The sequence below is a fragment of the Desmodus rotundus genome, chromosome 1, assembly GCF_022682495.2.
Source record: "Desmodus rotundus isolate HL8 chromosome 1, HLdesRot8A.1, whole genome shotgun sequence".
In the NCBI taxonomy this organism is placed as follows: Eukaryota; Metazoa; Chordata; class Mammalia; order Chiroptera; family Phyllostomidae; genus Desmodus; species Desmodus rotundus.
The window spans coordinates 36,907,563-36,926,636 of record NC_071387.1 but is presented as its reverse complement, the minus strand read 5'-3'; the positions used below and the strand labels follow the sequence as shown (position 1 = coordinate 36,926,636).

The window sequence follows — 19,074 nt, the reverse complement described above, 5'->3', positions numbered from 1 at the left end:
TTGGCTGAGAAGCTGAATGCCCCAGAGTGCATGGAATTATGGGCAAGAAAATATAAAATAAGAGAGGAGCTCTTGGATGGGTGGGTGCAGGCTCTCTCTGGCTCTCGGGCTCTTCTTCCTCCAGGATGCCTGGATGATCATGCTGCAGCTGCCTGTATTTCCCAATGCATGGTTTTTTGGATGGAAAGGAACTTGGGGCACAGCCTAGGGTTGGGCTGGCCTGGCAGAGGGTGGCCGGGTTGTTCTTCTTTGTGTGTTCTAGAGGGGATGACCTCTGAGGCAGAAGGCTGCCATTCTCCCAAAATTGTGTAGCTTTTGTAGCAATTGTGTAAATTCTGTAGGTTTTTGTTTTAGTTTGTAAACTAACTGTATAGAAATAGGATAAAACTAACCTGGGGAAATGATAGCAGAACTCAGATGTTATAGTTTAGCCTTAATTGATAGGTTTAAATTATTAAAGCTATTACCTAAAAAGTTAAAGAATTTAGCTTTAACTGATAGGCTTAAGTGACTACTGCAGTTGGAAGCCGTTATTCCAAAATTGTGAAGCTTTGGAATAAAGACTCCTTTTCTTTTACCACCAAACTTTTGCCTCTAGAATTTTGCCAAGAGCAGGGGTGTCAAACTCATTTTTACCAGGGGCCACATCAGCCTCACGGTTATCTTCAAAGGGCCGAATGTAATTTTAGGACTGTATTATGTAACTATTCCTTAACAGCTAAGTGAGAGCTCAAGAGCTCGGCACTGCCGCCGGGTAGAAACAAGGTGCCAGGCCTGATAAAAACAAGGTGGAAGGCCAGACTGGGCCCGAGGGCCTTGTGTTTGCCACCTGTGGTCTAGTGGGTAGTGGTGAGCAGCAGGACCCCAACTGCTGTTCGGTAACATGTAAACAGCATTTCTTGTTACTTTTTTCAATTCTTTCTATGAGAAAGTATATAACTAGTGTGGGGGAGCAGAGTCTGAACCCCAAAATATGCCTTTTTGGGATATTATTTTAAGCTGGTTATTTTTAAGACACAAAAGACACAAGATGAGCCTCTGACCTCCCTCATATGTGCCTAAAATAATTCAAATAGAAAAACCTACTCTAGGAAAGGCAATCTCCTTAACCTAATATAAACTACGTATGACCAACAGGGAGGAACCTAGAATCTTCTGTTTGTTAGACTCTGCTCTGTCACTGTTGTTCAGTGGCCTGGCAAGAATTTGTTTGCCAAATGTTTGCTCCTTCTCATCTACCTGTAAATCGCTTACCTTCCCTTCGAAGCCCAAATCACTACCTCCCCCACCCCTTTCTTCCTCTTCAGCTCAAGATGACATATATGCCTCAACTGTTCAATTTGTCCTCGGGTCCATATTACACATGTACGTACAGAATTTGGTCATTTTCTCTTGTTAATCTGTGAGGATTTGTAAGAACTTCAACATCATAACTTGTGGCCCAATATTTGAATTTTTGCAGCTTGAGTTCTGAAGCTGCTTCTAAGGCATAACTTTGCCCTTTGGGGCTCAGAAACCACCTGCAGAGCCGACAGCCCACCTGTGCTGAGGGCACTGCTTGATAAATAGTACTCCCTGTACTATAACTGTGTGATTTAAAAACAAAAACAAAAAAGCATGCTCTTTGTTCTACAGGCCTGGGCTGAAACTAGGATGCTGATTAGTGCTTAACCAGGTAGTACCCGTTGTTCTCACCTTATTGATACAACACCACTTACTTGAGTCAGCCTGCCGTCGAAAGTCCAGTTGCCCCCACCAATCGGAAAAGGGATGATGCACGTTTACAGTCTTGTTTCCTCTAGCAACCCATCCTTTTGATTATCAGCTCCTTGCAACTTATGCCTTTAAAAACCTTGTCCTATCCTTCCGTTTTGGAATGTGTCTTCAGTCCATGCCAAGAGCTACATTCTCTGATTTGCAAAGTGTATGTGAACAAAAATTTTAATTTCCTCTGGAATTATTGTAACATCTGTCTCATGTCAATTTGATTATTAGACCAGTCAGAAGAACTTAAAAGGGTAGAAGGAAAATTACTTTTCTTCCCCTACACTAGGCACAGATTAAGCAAGGCATTAGATTTTAGGTATGAAGATAGTTTACTTTAAGTGGACACGATTCTTAGAAAAATGAATTTAATCAGCAGGTTTTTTCTTCCTACTGTTAGATAGTTTGACTTCTATTAAATCATTGTTATTATCCAATTTGTTACAGTACTCCAAAGCATCCATTATCTATGGTTGAATTATAATCATTTTAAAAAGCAGCCAGGGCATTTGTACTACATAATAAACTCAGTGAAATGTTAAACTTATGGAGACAACATTCTCATTTTGTTTTTAAAGCAAACTGCTGAGGAAATTAAAACTGTTCATCTTACAAGAGACACAAAATCTCAGTGTTTGTAATGGACTGTTAGTAATTAGAGAGCAGGGATTTCTAGGGGAGGAGGAGGCAGGTCTCTGGGAGGGGTCAGAGCCACAGGCTTTCCTGCGCATTTATCAGAATCACCTGGAGGGCTTGTGAAAACTCAGATTGCTGGGCCCACCCCAGAGCTCCATCAGGTCTGGAGCAGGGTTGGATATTTGCTTGTCCAGAAAGTCCCCAGGGAGTCATACTACTGATGTGTAAGCCACACTTTGAAAAGGGGGTTGTCACAGAAGACGAGCTCGTAAACTAGAATTGACAGATGAAGAGCAAACCTTGGACACAAGCAAATGGGGAAAGGAATGATACTGTCATCAAGGCAAGCTATTCACTAATCACTAAAGTTGAGTATAGGGAGGAAACCCTCCCTATACCCAACTGTTGCATTTTCACTAAGTCATCTGTTGCATTTGAACAGCGCCATGGAGGACTGGTAGAGAATGGAGAAAAGTGGGTTCAGGTGAAGGAGATACCAGGAACAAAGGATCAGTCTTGGAAAGTACAGAAAGTTGGCAGGGAGCAGGGAGGAATCTGATCAAATGGAAAGCAGAGAGGAGATGAGACGAGAGAGTGGCACCAACTTGGGGGGAACACCCTTCTCCATGGTCAAGGAGAGTGCACTGGGAGCACACAGGGAGAAGGCTGAGCGTCGTAGAGGGTGATATTCTCAACAATAGGCTTCCAGAGGCACAATGAGTCTCCCAGGGCTGTTTCTCAACAGATGCTGCTGATGGCCATGGGCCAGATGAAATTCCACCAGGGGACCCTGCAAAGCAGGGAGACTAGCAGCTCTTGAACATCTGAACTCAAACCAGCGGCAGACTGCAGGGTGCCTAGAAGAATAGATGCACTGGAAGCCTCAGCCACTCCTCCATAAATACCTTTTCCCTCAGCTGAACTTCTGACAGCAACCTGGAGACTCGTGCCAGCATTGGGCTGGGGTGCAGCCTCCAAGGGTTCCCTGTGCACAGCCATGGGCGCCCAAGAACTCAAGTGGTATGTTATTTTTTCCAGATTTCTTCCCCTCTCAACTAAGTGAATGTGAAGCTGCAGTGGTAATTAGAGGGGCTGCTTTAGCAGCCATTTGCAGAACAAAGGTCCCTAAAAGAAATATTCTTTCACCCCACAGGAGGTCATTGTTTCCACCTTCCATCTGAACATTTACCCCCATGTTGAAATGCATGCCACCTAAAATCATAATCTTAAAATGACCTTTAATTAAGGTTAGCCACAAAAAATTAAGGCATTTCCTTTTATTGTTTGCTCCACTGGAGAAAAGTTTAAATGTGAGGACCCTGTCCTTACATGTGAGATTGCAACAACAAATGTATTGTATTAAATGCAAAGGAAATGCCTGTCGGGGGCTCACAGTTAATTTCTCATTGTTTTTCATAGCCACGTAATTTACATAATCACCTGGGAGAGTAGGCAAATAGGACTTTTTGGTTTATTTTTTGTTTAATTTGATGTTTATTTAAAAATTTTTTCAAGATACTTAAACATTATAAAAAGTACTAACTAAGCCTCTAAATCGTAGGCCCAGGAGCAAAAGGGTCTACAGTATTCTCCCTCCACAGAAATACCTGGAAAGAGAGGAATCGGGTAGTCTAATATTTTAGGTAGGAGCCAGCAAACTTTTTCTTTTAAAGTGTTAAACTTTGAACAGTAAATATGTTAGACTTTGTGGGCCATAGTGTCTGTTACAGCTCTGCCACTGTAGCAGGTAAGAAGTCATGGGTAATATGTAAACAAGTGGGCATGACTGCATGCTAAAAAATTATTCACAGAAACAGGTGACCCAAATTCGGCCCGTGGACCAAAGTTTACAAACCCCTGGTTTGGGGGATCCTGTGAGTTTCCTTCTGCCTATGGGAAAAGCTTACCCAAGAGGAAGCTAACCAACAAAACTAAGTGACCCAAATTAGGGTACTCCTTCCTGACTAATGGTTCTTGTTAAAAACTCATCCCTACCTTTGAAATACCAGAGCTGGACTGCTGGGATTTGCTCTCAATGTATTATTCAGCACTGTTTCTCTAACGATGGAATGAAGCCACAATAGGACAGGGAAGCCACCGCAGTCTCCCTATCCCTCCCGCCCCAGACATCAGTCACTGTGGACACCTAACTGCCCACCTCCAAACAGCTACCCTGTGGATTCTAGCCGCAGAGGTTCCGGGGACGCGTCCCTTCCTCTCTGTGCCCACAGTTGGCACTCTGCCATCCTCTTCTTCTGTCTGAGGTACACTCCAGACTCCAATGACTTGGGTTTTCTTCCTATTTACAGAGTTTTCTGTCTAATGCAGGGGTGTCCAACCTTTTGGCAACTCTGGGCCACACTAGAAGAAAAAGAGTTGTTTTAGTCCACACATTAAATGCATTGTGGCATGTAATCACAAAAAATCTCATAATGTTTTAAACTTACGATTTTGTGTTGGCCCGCATTCCCAGCCATCCCGGGCCACATGTGGCCTGGGTGCCGCGGGTGGGACACCCCGGGTGATGCGCCTTTCGCATTGCAGTCAGATTGATCTTTCTGAAACTGTCACTCCCTGCTCAAAAACTTTCAAATTCAAATGTTCCCTCTTGTCTAGAGCAGCAATTTTCAACCTTTTTTTAATCTTATGGCACACATAAACTAATTACTAAAATTCTGTAGCACTAAAGAAATATATCTTTCGCTAATCTGACAAAAAAAGTATAATTTTGATTTATTTACAAAAATAGTAACAGTAGTTACCTACCCCTTTTGCTCCAAGGTGACTTTTAAAAAACTCAGGCGCATATACTCATATATAAGGATTTCTGGTACCAAGAATTGACCAATCAGATGCAACCTTATTATGTGATGTGACCAATAAGAAACAACTATATTATATGACCTATATTATATTTATGTTTCAAGACACGGCACCCACACCAGATGACTATTGTTGTGTTGTCATTTTTTTTTTAATTTGACAGTTTAAGGGAAAAGATATCAGTGTCCCTGACTAAACAGTCAGGTATTGCATGTTTTAAAAATTCTTGTGACACACCAGTTGAAAATCGCAGGTCTAGAGGATAAAATCTGAGCTTACTATAGCACGTAAGGGACTCCCTCCATGACTTGACCCCAGCCTCCTTCTCCACACATATTCTCAACTCCACTTTCCACAAGCTGTGTGCTCACACTTCTTGTCTATAGGAAGTACTGCTAATTATCTCTCCAATATCCATGTTTCTCTTCTTCCTAACAGAATCCTTATAATGTTGGGGAAGACAATGTATGCACTTAAAGCCCCTGCATTTCCTACTCTACCTTATAAAAAGAGGTGGTCAACGAGACATAAAATGTTATTGTACAGGTTTTAAGAAAAAAAAATTTAAATGGGGTTACTCAGATGGTACCTGCTCTTTTACTCTTCCCTACATTTTTTTCCCCTAGAACTATGATATGAAGGTTGGAGCTCCAGCAGTCATTTTGTAGATATGAAGTGATCTTCAAAACAGCAGCCATGACCTAAGAAGGCAGAACAAAAATAGAGAAAGAGCCTGGATCCTTGACAATGTCACTGAGCCATTAAATCAGTTCTGGTCAACTTATCTGTGGATTTTCTGTCATTTAAAATAAAACCCTTTCTTGTTTAAGCCACTGTTATTTCAGATCTCTGTAACCAGTAGCCAAATGTAATACTGAACAGATGCAATGTCCCTTTGCTTTCTTTATGCATCTCAACCTCTTTAGAATGCCCTTCTTCCCTCTACCTTCCATTTCTCCACCCTTCAGCTACTACTCATCCTTCAAAACCTGGCACAAATGCTACCTCCTCCTGGATCACTCCCGCCTTCCACAGCTACCCAATACCTTGCTTTTCACCTGTGTGGTATCAGCACTGTAGTTCAACAATAAGCTCTGCTGTCTACTAGCCAGGACATTGTAAGCACATTTGTCCCAGACTGACTTTCTTCATCTCCAAGCCTGGGGTGGAAAAAATCCTGCCTATTTATTGTTGGGAAAAATAAATGAGACGAAGTACATGAATCACTGTAAAGCCTGGCACGTACAAAGTGCTCAGTAAGTGATGATGATGAGAGTGATGATTGGCATTACTAGTTGTATCTCAGTTAGTTAACTATAAACTGTCATCTTGATAGAATAAAAGTACTTTGAAGGTAGGGCCAGTGTCTAATTCTCATCATCATCTCCATGGCACCTGGCTATCAGTGGAATGGATGGATGGCCAAATGCATAAATTGAAGCATTGCACTAATCAACATGATAATGGCCAGGACCCTGTAATGCACTTTCCTAAAGGACATCCCTCAGACAATGGAAAATTAGAAAGCAAACCTGATGAAGTCAAGTCATATGGACATTTTCTTCCCAATTATGGCCCATTCATTTCAAATAAGGATCTGTCTGCTTACAGAGGCTTTCATCACTTGCAAGCTGGCAGAAGTGGTGACACACTCGTGCAAACTGAGCAAGCTCCTTGTGCGACATGAGGGAAAATATACACATCCATCATCACGCAGGAGTAGCCACTGTGAGACATCAGTGTCTCTTTTTGTGCTCCTGGAACGGAATAAGAGGTGATGGGAGCTATAAAGCTAGTGCAGAGAGGTTACACATCTCAAAAAAAAAAGAGAGAAAAAAGAAAAGAAATTAAATGTACTGCATTTGCTCAAAGTGCATAAAGCTGCATAGAGACCAGGTATCTCTTTTCTTTGCTTCCACTGACCTCAATCCAGCTCATCCACAACAGAGGCCACATTCTGAAGTTTGGAAACCAAAATAAAAAAACATCGACCCAACAGAAGATTTTCCCACCCCCTCTGGGTTCACTGCCGTGCAGTGTCACACTGACATTGGCTGACCACCGTTCAGGGGGTTCTGTCCACCAACACCATGCGGCTGGCAGGGAGGAGCCCTGTTCCCTGTTCGACTGCCATCCCACAGCCAAAGCCCAGTCCACAACAGAGGGTGTGGGCTCACCACCGGTGCTGCAAAGGGGCCTTGAATTGGACACAGTGTTTTTGTCAGCAACCTTTGTACTCCTCCTATGGATGACTCCAATTTATTGTTATTTTATTGTTGTTCAAGTACAGTTGTCTGCATTTTCTCCCCACCACTCCCCCCAACCCCAGCCATCCCCACCTCCCTCCCCTGATTCCACCCCCCACCTCAGTTTTGTTCATGTGTCCTTTATAGTTATTCCTGAAAACCCTTTTCCCCTTTTCCCCCCATTATCCTCTTACCTCCCATCTGGTTACTGTCAGATTATTCTTAATTTCAATGTTTCTGGTTATATTTTGCTTGCTTGTTTGTTTTGTTGATTAGGTTCCACTTAAAGGTGAGATCATATAGTATTTGTCTTTCACCACCTGGCTTATTTCACTTATCATAATGCTCTCCAGTTCCATCTGTGCTGTCATGAAGGGTAGGGGCTCCTTTCTTTCTGCTGCATAGAATTCCATTGTGTAAATGTACCGTAGTTTTTTGATCCACTCATTTGCTGATGGGCACTTCGGTTGCTTCCAGTACTTGGCTATTGTAAATTGTGCTGCTATGAACATTGGGGTACATAGGTTCTTATGGATTGGTGTCTCAGGGTTCTCAGGACATAATCCCAGCAGTGAAATTGCTGGGTCAAAAGGCAGTTCCATTTTTAGTTTTCTGAGGCAATTCCATACTGTTTTCCACAGTGGCTGCACCAGTCTGCATTCCCACCAACAGTGCACTAGGGTTGCCTTTTCTCCGCATCCTCTCCAACACTTGTTGTTTGTTGGTGACTCCAATTTCTTGAAAAATTGGTCACCATTCAGTGTAGATGAAAAGTCACTTCCCAGATGACACGTTTGTTAGAAAGTTTTTCAGAATTCCTCATTTTGGAGATTCCTCATAATATTCCCTAAGATGAGATCTCTTCCTGGAACTTCTAGTCCTCAACCACACATCTCTGAGAAGTTGTAATCCCAATTTCAGGTGCCCTTTGGCTTTCAGTGTAACTCTAAGAATGATCATGTTTCATGTCTCATTGCTGTTCACTCTACAATCTTGACATTCCGTAGACAAGGCAGATGTGAAAACTGGCACTCTTGTCTTAATTCTTGAATAAATCTGAGGTGGTTACCTCCAGTCTAGAATCCTATATGTTAATATAGCAAAAATGTAATTATGTGTCTTCTGGAGCCTGACCCGGTGTATCTCATTCAAATAAACATCAGTTTAACCAACAAAAATAATGTAAGCAGTAATTCAAACACTTACTGGGGTCTTTCTAAAAATCTCAAAAGAGACAATATTCTGATAAAATGCCTTAAACTCCCGCTTCCCTGTTTATTTCTCTTTCAAAATTCCTCACACTGTGGAGTAGCCCCCTTGTCTGTACTTCTTGCTCTCTCTGAGCTCCCCAAATATGTCCTCCCCACCCTGTGCACTCCCACCCTGCTGCCTTTCTGGATTAATTATTTCCTCCTTTTGCTAGTTTCATTCCTTTCTGATATAAACTCTCCGTGGCCTGTCTGGTTTCCTCCAATTCCACAGTGCTTTTCCCCACAATAGTCTGATCATCAACACAAATTTCTAGGATTCAAGGAGCCAGAAAGACTATCAATTGCCCTATATTTGTAATTTTGTGTCCCTGTTACTGAAATATTTGCATCTGAACTATATGCGCAATAGAAGCTCCAAGGAAAATGCGCTCATTAAAACAGTGTGAAAAGTATGCTGCATTATTAATTGAGCATACTGTCTTCAAATACTCTTGTAAATCATACAAATAAACTGTAAGTTATCTGTGGAACCCTAATGGACCAATAGGCGTCCACCTACATGCAAAGGAAAAGCACCTGTTCTCTGATGAGCTTGCCCTTCTTTTATGTGATACATCAAATCTTGGAGGATTCAGTTTTACCCTCTCAGCCCTTCATTTTCCTCATGATTATGGATTTCACAGCACTCATTTTTATTCTGTGAATGCTGCACTTTCATCTTGGTACTTTATGACAACAACTTGGCATGTTTAAATTTTTAAAAAAGCCTAAATAAGAAAACAGAACACTGGGAATGGTCTGGCTGTTAGCCAAGGTTCCCACCTGCATTAAATCACTTGTTAATATGTATAATTACCAACCATCCACTTTTCAGGTATTTTCACTCCAGTTGCCACAATTCTGCCAGGGCAATGACCGCTGGGGAAAAAATTTCCCTGGCCTTAGGAAAAACAGTATTTCAGGACCCATCAGCTTCTCCCATCCACCACGACCCACTCCCATCTAATCACCAAATGACCTTCCTACTCAAGCAAGGTTTTTCCCACTGGGAAACACTAGGATTAGTTAAAATTAAGTAACACTGAGACTCGCATGTTGATTATTCACACAGTGTACAGACAGGGAACCTCATTTTCTCTCTCCACATCCTGAGACACATTCTTGAAAAAGAATTTTTCAACAGACCCTAGAAGAAAAGAAATTTAGTTCATGAGACCTGTTGGAGGACACAGAACAGTGACATATCCCTCTAGTCTAATGACCAAAATGTTCCACGATCTCCAGGAGGCCATAAGTAACCACACTCCATTCAGACAGATCTGGCTTGGGGAGGTGTAACGAGTCTGTGGGTTTTAAGTTTTCAATCATCAGGAAAACCAATTTGCTAACAAAGGCTCCAGAAAACACGCTGTCCTTTCTGCAGACAGGGCATCTTCGTTTGACTATATTTTCCCCCTACAGAGTGATGAACTGGCAGGTACCAATTATAATCCCTGCAGAAATAGCCCTGTCCACTTCACAGCCATCCCTTTATCACTTCTTGACACACTAAGAATAAAAGAATATCAGGTAATGCCAACAGGAAAGCCACTGGGCGAATTCACTCATTTCGCCTGAACCATTGCAAAGCACAGCTTGGTCACAATTTTTAGCCATTAATTTTTAAACACTTGGAGTCTGTAGAAAAGAACCATGTGGTCTGGGATTCTATCAGGCCCTTACACACTGTTCCTTGGAGAAAATGGAAACTGACAATGTAGAAAAGACTCAAGCTTGGCCATTCTTTTCCTTCGAGGAACTGTAGACTTCAAGTATCAAACTCTCGTCCCCCTCCCTCCCTCCTCCCTCACTCTCACCTCTCTCAAAAAATGATATGTTTCACAATGACTTGGATTAAAACATTATTCGGAGATAATAACATTGGAGAAAATTGGATGAATGGTATATGTGAATTCTCTACTATCTTTGCAACTTTTCTCTAAATATAAAATTGTTCCAAAATAAAAGTTTAAAGAAAATCTGGTTAGTAAAGACTGCTGACCGCATCAGGAGCAAGTAGAGCTCATTGCTCGGGTTCACTGAAGCAATGATGAGTGCAATTTTATCCTAGAGAAAATGAAGCAAAATTGGTAGGCACAAAATAGGCAGGGGGAGTTTAAGAATAGTATAGGAAATGGAGAAGCCGAAGAACTTATATGTATGGCCCATGTTCATGAAATAAGATGGGGAATGCTGGTGGGAGGGGGCGTTACAGAGCAGAGTGGGATAAAGGGGAGAAAAAATGGGACAACTGTAATCGCATAATAAAATATACTTTAAAAAAAGAAAATAGTAACACCATGCTGAAGTGCAAACTGGTTTAGTACTATTTCTTATAAAGGTGGCTTTACTGTTGAAAAACCATACAAATGTGCCTTGAGCAACGTGCCCAGGATTCCAGTGAGAAATAGGTTATACGCTCCAGAAGTTAATGAACAGATCCCTATGCTAGGCCTTCTTGAGGTCAAGGACAAACGAAGGAATCTGTTCAGCTGTTCAGAACTGCTGGTATTCCTTGCTTCTGTGGTACAAGTTCAGCAGGAGTCATGGGCAACACCGGCAAGTGGGATGGAGAACTGCCCAAACCCACCTGCCTGCCCATCAGATCACACTCTCATGCTCCTGGTGGGCAGCTCTAGTGTCAGGTCCCTGCCCCGCCTGCTCCAATGTGCCTGAACCAGAATACACTCCACAGCTGGACCTGCAGGAGTGCAGCACAGACACTCCACCACATGGTGAACGATGGGAGAGAATGAGGAGTGGGTTTATTCCCCCATCTGACGTAGTGACACAGGATCAGAGAACACTCGAGTACTATGGGTACTAGCCCTATAGAATATTTCTCCAGCCTCACTGTGATGAATGGAATCTTATACACCAAATCAGCATGTCAGTAATTCTAAGCATTTCAATGAGTTCTAGAGAGAAAACCAATTCCTGTGGTAGGCAGAATGCAAACCTTCTACATAATTTGGTTTCAATGAAACAGCACCTAACACAGTGCTTGGTACATAGCAGGTAGCCAATAAATGGTAGTTTCCTCCCTCTAAATGGCTTCATGCATATGGAGTTAGATATTAAAATCTAAATACGGTAGATGTTTCCATATGGAAGTGAATGTGACAACTGAGACAAAAAGAATCATAGGTATCTTTTTAAAAAAGACAGAGAATGTAAATTCCCTGTAAATGTCAGAGGTCAGCAGTCTGACCCGGTCAGGCAGGTCTGGGGCTGTCTAGCCAGCAACAACAGGATGGTGGGCTGGGCTGGCACGGTGGCTGTAGGTGTGGCACATGGAAGAGAGAAGGAGCCTCAGATTACTGCAAGGTGTTTGGTCCTACAGCCAGCTTGTGGGGTCGGACTTGACCGAGATGGGGAAGGCTGCGAGAGGAGCAGGCTGGAATGGAGAGGATCGGGTATTTGCTTAGACACATGTTAAATTAGTAATGGCAAGGAAAGTGTTGACATCAGGCCTACAAACAACCTACTGCCTTCAGAACTGCCTTAGAAATGGCAGTTAAGATAAATAGGGAGTATCTTTCCCACTGTGATGAGTGGCTCTGTGCTTGGGTTGGCATGTAGGTCTAGGCCTGCATGACTAGAATGGTGTAAAAATTAATGGGGAAGCGGAACTGTGGTGTCTGTGTGTCTGGGTGAGCTCATACCCCTTGGCTCTCACTCAAGTACACGGCAGCCTTACGCACCTTGTGTGAGCGATAGCAAAAAGAGCTGGTCCTTGGCTTCATAAGGTGAAGACACGGTGCCTGTAGTACCTCTTGCTCTGCGTCTCTCTATAATGCCTCCTGAATGTAACATGAGATTAAAATCTATTTGTGTCTTGTGAGTCTGAGGCCAACTTGAACCTAGAATCACAGCCATGCTGCTGTATTATAAAGCTGATATTTCAATCTCTCTGTCCAACTCCTGATGTCCTATTATAGGCAAGGGAAGAAAGAGGTTAATTATGGCCTCCCTGATCTGCCGGCACCTCTATGGGAGTGCCCTTCAGGTGGTAACTCAGAGGGCTAGATGCTAACTGCAGACATGGAAATCCACACCCGTCAGATCAATTCAATCTTTATCCAGCTCTTGGAGTGATGTCAGTTCTCTAGTGCTGCTCCTTTAATGAAGAACAAGTGGTTCCCTAAAGAGGAAGGGCAGGCTGGTCTTCTGGGATAGCTATTACTGACAACTCAGAACAAAACGGAAGACTGTGCTCTCCCGAGGGGCAGAGCAGTCCCTGCTCACACGAGTTGCCCTACCTCTTCAAGAAGCCCACCCTCCTTACTGGTGTGAATACAGCCCCTGAGAACTACAGAAAGGCCAACCTGGAGAGAGGTCTTTGCTGAGGTTCTGATGGGCACATGGGTCCATCATCACACAGAGCTACTGAGGTTGAGCCCACGTTGATAGCATAAAAAGTGACACTGGTGGCCTTCAGTGATGATTCCCTAAGAAGGAACTTTCGGAGGAAAGTTTTAAAAATGATTCTTGAGACCACAGACTTTAGGAGTGCCTCTCCAAAAGTGATGCTAACATGGAGCAGTTTGAGAACCATGGATCTAGGTTTCCTTTCTTCACCCTGGCTTGTCAGCTCCTCCTGCTTTTAAATTTTAATTGGATCTGACACACGTAACTGTTCTCTCTTCGTTTCCATCAGACAGATTTGACCGTTTGGCATATTAATGACTTGGCCGCCTACCAACTGCATAAGAGTGGGAGAAGTCCCAGTGGAGGTTCTCTCCTCTGCTTCAGCCGTGCTTGGTCTTGAAATGCTTTGAAATCTATGGCAATAAAACCACAGGGGAACAATTTAATTGCTTGATTGCAGCACTGCTTTGCCCTCGCATATCAGAGATAACTGTCTGTTGGAAGTTCGTGTGTACATCTCAATGTCATCGCAGTCACACCCAGCTCACAAAATCTCTCCCTGGTCTCAGAGGTGCCCCCAGAACAAAATGACTTCTTGGACCATTGTGTTTACAATAGAGTTAAGGGACCACAGTTAACCACTCCCCAGATAATGTGCTCTTCTTAAATTTCCCAAAGACATATGACTTGGAAGTAAGGAGCCACCTGAAATCTATGACTTCATGATATTTATATTCAAGGAAATAGACAACCTAACATACAAATCAGGTAAAGGCATCTCAACAGACTTCACCACTTTCTCTCTACTGTCTAAAAAAAAAAAAGCAACATCAAAGGTCCTGCCACTTTTTTGTGTGCAGAAGGAAACCTCTTTCCTCGTGCATAATACACTGCCTTTCACTTCTCTTCTCTGCATGTCCTTCCACATGCCAGCTGCCCATTGGCAGACCCCAGGGAGTGGCCCAATTGCATTAACCCTCCAGACTAATGCAGTGTCACTTGGAGATAAGGATGCCAATTACTGGGACTCGGGTTCCTCCCAGCATTCACAACCCACCATTCACCTCAGCCCAACATCTCAGGCAGAATGAACCCATTTATTGGACCTGGAAAACAAAGCAATGTTTCCCCTCAGCAAGCCACTCACATGGCACATTTCAGTCACACTCACTCAGGGTGCTGCAGCCTGCCCAGGAAGCAGGGATGGAGAAAAACGAAGCCAAAAACGGTGAGAGAGGGCAGAAGGAGTAGCTTTCTATTCTCATATAATTTATAAGTTATAAATAAATGAGGAAAGGGATAAACATAGAAAAAACATTTTCCTGTAGAAATAAATTAAAACCTTAAGTATTTAGACAATAAAAGAAGCAAAGAGGACTGCCACAAAAGCCACCTCTGTATACAAAGAACTATACAAAATGTTAGAAATGTCAAAAGACTGTTCTAAGCACTAGAACGCATTCACCTCAAATTACTTGGGTTATTAACTGCCTGAATATCCCCAAGGCCTTCCACAAGATGAAAAGAGATACAATGCAGGGTTTGAGGTCAGGAAACAAACTGGGTTACAGTTTGGAAGGTGGAGGAAAAGCAGTTGACCTTTGAAAACATGTTTGTTACAGAGACTGCTAAACCAGCACAGCTAGTCTGCATGTGGAAAGAGCATCACCCACTAGAGACCAGAATGAGACTGTCCTGTTCAGTGCTGCTGAGCCCCATTCAGTGCCAGGTGGTATCATCAGGGGACTGGCCACAGGACTACACCCCCATAGACACCAAAATTCTCACATGCTCAAGTCCCTTGCATAAAACGGCTTAGTATTAGCAAATAACCCACACATCCACCCATATAGCTTAAATAATCTCCAGATTGCTTATGGTACCTAATACAATGCAAATACTATGCAAATAGTTGTTATATCGGATTGTTTAGGGAATAATGACAAGAAAAGGGTCTGTATGTGTTCAGTACAGACACAACCATTGTAGACCTAACTACATAGCATACGTCAGCAACAACATAACATTTTTTCAAATATTTTCACTGGTGGTTGATTGAACGCACAGATGTGGAACCCGGGGCTATGGAGGGCTGACTGTGCAGAATGAGGGAGAAACGAAGCACAAGAACGTCAGTGAGTGACAACACAACTGTCCGTGACATGCCGACACCATACATTTCTGAGTCCTCTTACAGAGTTTGTTTCCACAGCTAGGTCAGTGAGCCAACAATGCACTGACAGGACATCTGTCAGCAAGCGGTGGCACTACTGGGGACTCAGCTGCTGGACTGAAAGCAGACAGGTCTTTCCTGAACTGAAGGAAAGAAGGAAGGAAAGAGCAGACAGAGCTCAGGTGATGGCAAGAGACAGGCCCAGATACAACTCCGTGGCTGACATGGACGACAGCGGGGAAAATGCCTCTCAAGTTCTCAGACCTGGAGGTGAACTGTGAGCTAGTCACAGCCTAGTACATTTGTGGGGAACTGGTCAACTACGTGTAGCACATGGCACAACGTGGAACACGATGCAGCCAGCAACAGATGAGACTGAACCACCTGTTGGTATGGAAAGACCCCTAAGACCTGCTGATGAAGATACTGGTAGACAGGCCCTGGCAGCATGGCTCTGTTGGTTGGAGCAAAGTTCCTTGCACCACAAGGGTTGCTGGTTTGATTCCTGGTTAGGGTACATGCCTAGGTTGTAGGTTCGATCCCAAGTCAGGACACGTACAGGAGACAACCAATCGATGTTTCTCTCTCACATCACTATTTCTCTCAATCTCTGTCCACTCCCTTCCTTGTCCTCTAAAATCAGTGGAAACAGGTCCTTGGGTGAGGATTTTAAAAAAAAAGAAAAAGAAAGTAGTAGACAGGATGCTCGTTAATGATGGCATTTGTGAACATTTCTTAAGGATGTGTACACACACAGACACATACCCACACAGATGTATAAAATCCTTCCAAAAATGTATACAGACTCACAAACAAACAAACAGACAGACGGAAAGAATGCTCCCCATTAGGGCCTGTGCACTTGCTGTTGCCCCCATTCAGCTGCTTCCCCAGAGCCACCCCCCAGTTCTTCATTCAGTTCTCCCTCAGTAAGACACCCCTGGCCACCATGTTTAAACTCACAATCCCTGCAACACTCTCTATTCCCTTTGATGCTTTATTTTCCTCCAAATACCTATCACCATCTGCCACTATTACATGGTTCACTTACTTGTGTTTTATTTTCCATCTCACTCAGCTGGGAGGTAAGCTCCATACAGGGAGGAATGCCTTTGTTCATTTGGCTCACCACTATGCCCCCAGTGCCTAAGGCAGTGTCTGCATGTAATAAGGTCTCAGAAAGTTTGTTAGATGAATCGGTTAAGTCAAGTCCTCTGTTGTTCCCTGAAATGTGGAAACAAGCTAGCAATTTATGGTTACTAAGACAATGAAACTGAAGTGAAGCCACCACTCTGGATATAACCTCTAGGTGACTTCGTTCCATAAGTGGGTCCATGGAATCAAGGGCATCCTCTTTCTCCTGGGCCTTAGACTCTGGGACTTTCCACTTAAAAGCTCTCACTGTCTGGAATGAGTTTGATGCAAAGTTCTAACAGGGGAATGCCACTACTCATAGACTTCCAATGGAAAGATGGCCCTTCCTTTCCCAGTAGCATCATTCGCTCCAGCCAATGACAGTCTTGGGAAAATCTTGGAGAAGCTGGGGAAGAAGGACACCTGCCTGGCAAGTCAAATGAGCCTACTCTACCCTGGCTAATCCTGGGGAGACAACTGCCCCCATGTCCCTGTCCGGAAGTTCCACTCTGTTCAGCCTCAGACTGTGCACCAAAAATATGCAGTGGAATGCCAGGTAACAGACCAGCCAGGATTCTTAGCAGGGAGGAGAGTGTCCTCCCATCAGCATATTTTGCTGAAATAACTTTGAATTGTGCCTGAGAAGGAGAGAATGTCAGAGCTTGTGTATTGTCTTTACAGAGGCCTTGCTAATGGGGACACCCCAAATACTAGGTGGATTCTGGGGGCAACTCCTTAAGCAATCTAGCCCTAATTTACAATTTTTGAAAAATAGAATTGTGAGAAATATTTTTAGAATAAAACATTTATAGTCCTGTGGACCAATACAGCAGTTGAGCTAACTGTGAACATTAATGGGATATTTTTTCTACTTCTCCATTGCTAACTACAATTTAGTCACCTCCTGAAGATCTAGCTCTACTTAGTATGTAAATAGGGAAAATTACTTGATGCAATTTCATGCATGATTTGTGTTCCCTTCAATTCTATTTATCATGTGGTCTGCATTCTATTTTAAATACTTTCACTCTTAAATGCGAGAATATATACAGTACTATCTCTCTTCCCAGATTATCAGACCTGGGACTATTTCAAGCATCCAGAAGCCAGTCCAGGATACAGGTGAAAAGAGCTAAAATAATACATCGTACATTGCTCCTTAGACTTTCATTCAAAGCCTTATTAGCTCTTATTTAACACACAAGCTTAAAAAATACATTTAATTAATTTCTACCTCCAAAGCAGATTGAGGGAAAATAAGGCTAAAGATGGAACAGTCAGGCAGCTGCGATGACTCAAAGATGTAATGGATGATAATAACAAAAGAGCAAACAGAACTATAGATATGCATATTCATAATGAAGATCAGTTGTCAATAGTTCTAATATATATTTCTAATAAGCTTTCTAATATATTTCAGAAAATTTTAACCAGAAATGGCTTTAAAAGAAAGCAGTATTTAAAAGAGAAAGATATTCTTATCTGGATTATTCCTTAAAAGAACCCAATTCTTAAAGCTAGCAAAATGGAAATTATTCTATATATGAACTATATAATATATATGTATTTCACATATGACAACATAGAGCTATAGTATGGAAGGAAGGAAGGAAGGAAAGGAAAGAGGAAGGGAACAGACACATGGCAATTTACTAAAAATGAGGATAGCCTCCTGCAAACATTATATTTATGTACTCAATATTATATTCATTTACTCAATAAATAAATATTGAGCAGAGCACAATATTTATTAAGTACTTATTAAGTACTAAGAGGAGCTTATTAAGTACTAAGCACAGTGTTGGTTCCTCGTGAACTGGAGAGACTCAATCCTGACCTTGTAGATCCTTCTTACACTCTACTGTATTTTAAATAAGCTCCTTAAAAGATGAAAATAGGGCACATTAGGAGTAAATAGACAAGTAGACCAAATCCAGATCTAGTCTGGGGGTGATGGGGGGGCAAACTCCCTTGGGGCTTTGAGCTCATATCTGAAGAGTGATTATCACTTAAGTAAGTTAGGGCCTGGTGGTAGAGAGGGCCTGGTGGTAGAGAGGGCACTCCAGGCAAGGTAACAAGTGCAAAGGCTTGGGAGTGGGTGGACTGCAGTGTACCAGAGGGACTGCAGACTGCCCAGGCAGAACCATCCTGAGCCCCATAGGACGTGTTAATGCAGTTACTCTTTTTTCTGAGGCAATTCATTTTAGAGTGACCTAATATGTTTGCAAAAATCAGTTGACGACAGTGTGGAGAACAGATCAGAGTGAGGGAGTGGTTAAGGGGGGCAGGGTAGGAGGCTACTGCAGTCCTCTAAGGAGGGCACAATGTAAGGGGGTGAGCATGAGGAGGAGTAGCTAGATTCAAAACATAGTCAGGAGGTAGAAGCTGACAGGATTTGGGATGGGCCAAATATGGAAGGTGAGGAAGGAGGCATCATAGATGATGTTGGCATTCTGGCCCGGGCAGTTGGGTGCACAGCAGTGCCAGCCACCAGATGGAAGTCACGACAGAGGGGCAGGGATGTTAGGGAATGGAGAGCAGAGGCCTATGAATGTAATTTCACACCTGCCAAGTGTGGAGCTCCAGTGTGAATCAAACTTGTATGTGTGTGTCTGGGGTCCAGAGGCCAGGTCTACATGTATGATATAAGGTCCAAGCCCTGCACTTCCACTAGTTA

At 42.9% G+C, this 19,074-nt stretch overlaps 2 long non-coding RNA genes across 6 annotated transcripts in view; both read left to right on the top strand.

Moving 5' to 3' along the window:
* The window catches only part of LOC139440909 (uncharacterized), a 126,228-nt gene that overhangs the window by 68,768 nt on the left and 38,386 nt on the right, over window positions 1–19,074 (top strand). Inside the window, exons 3-4 of one of the 5 annotated variants that reach the window (XR_011651201.1) lie at window positions 1,308–1,365; window positions 3,146–3,311. The exons of 2 other annotated variants lie outside the window; for them this stretch is intronic. This is a non-coding gene — a long non-coding RNA (uncharacterized lncRNA). Of the gene's footprint in view, window positions 1–1,307; window positions 1,623–3,145; window positions 3,312–19,074 lie in introns of those variants that run through there. 2 more of the 5 variants (XR_011651196.1, XR_011651198.1) reach the window with 2 other exon arrangements.
* Window positions 3,319–6,052, top strand: LOC128780778 (uncharacterized). Its single transcript, XR_008426783.1, has 2 exons — window positions 3,319–3,420; window positions 5,850–6,052. It is a non-coding gene; the product is annotated as an uncharacterized lncRNA (long non-coding RNA).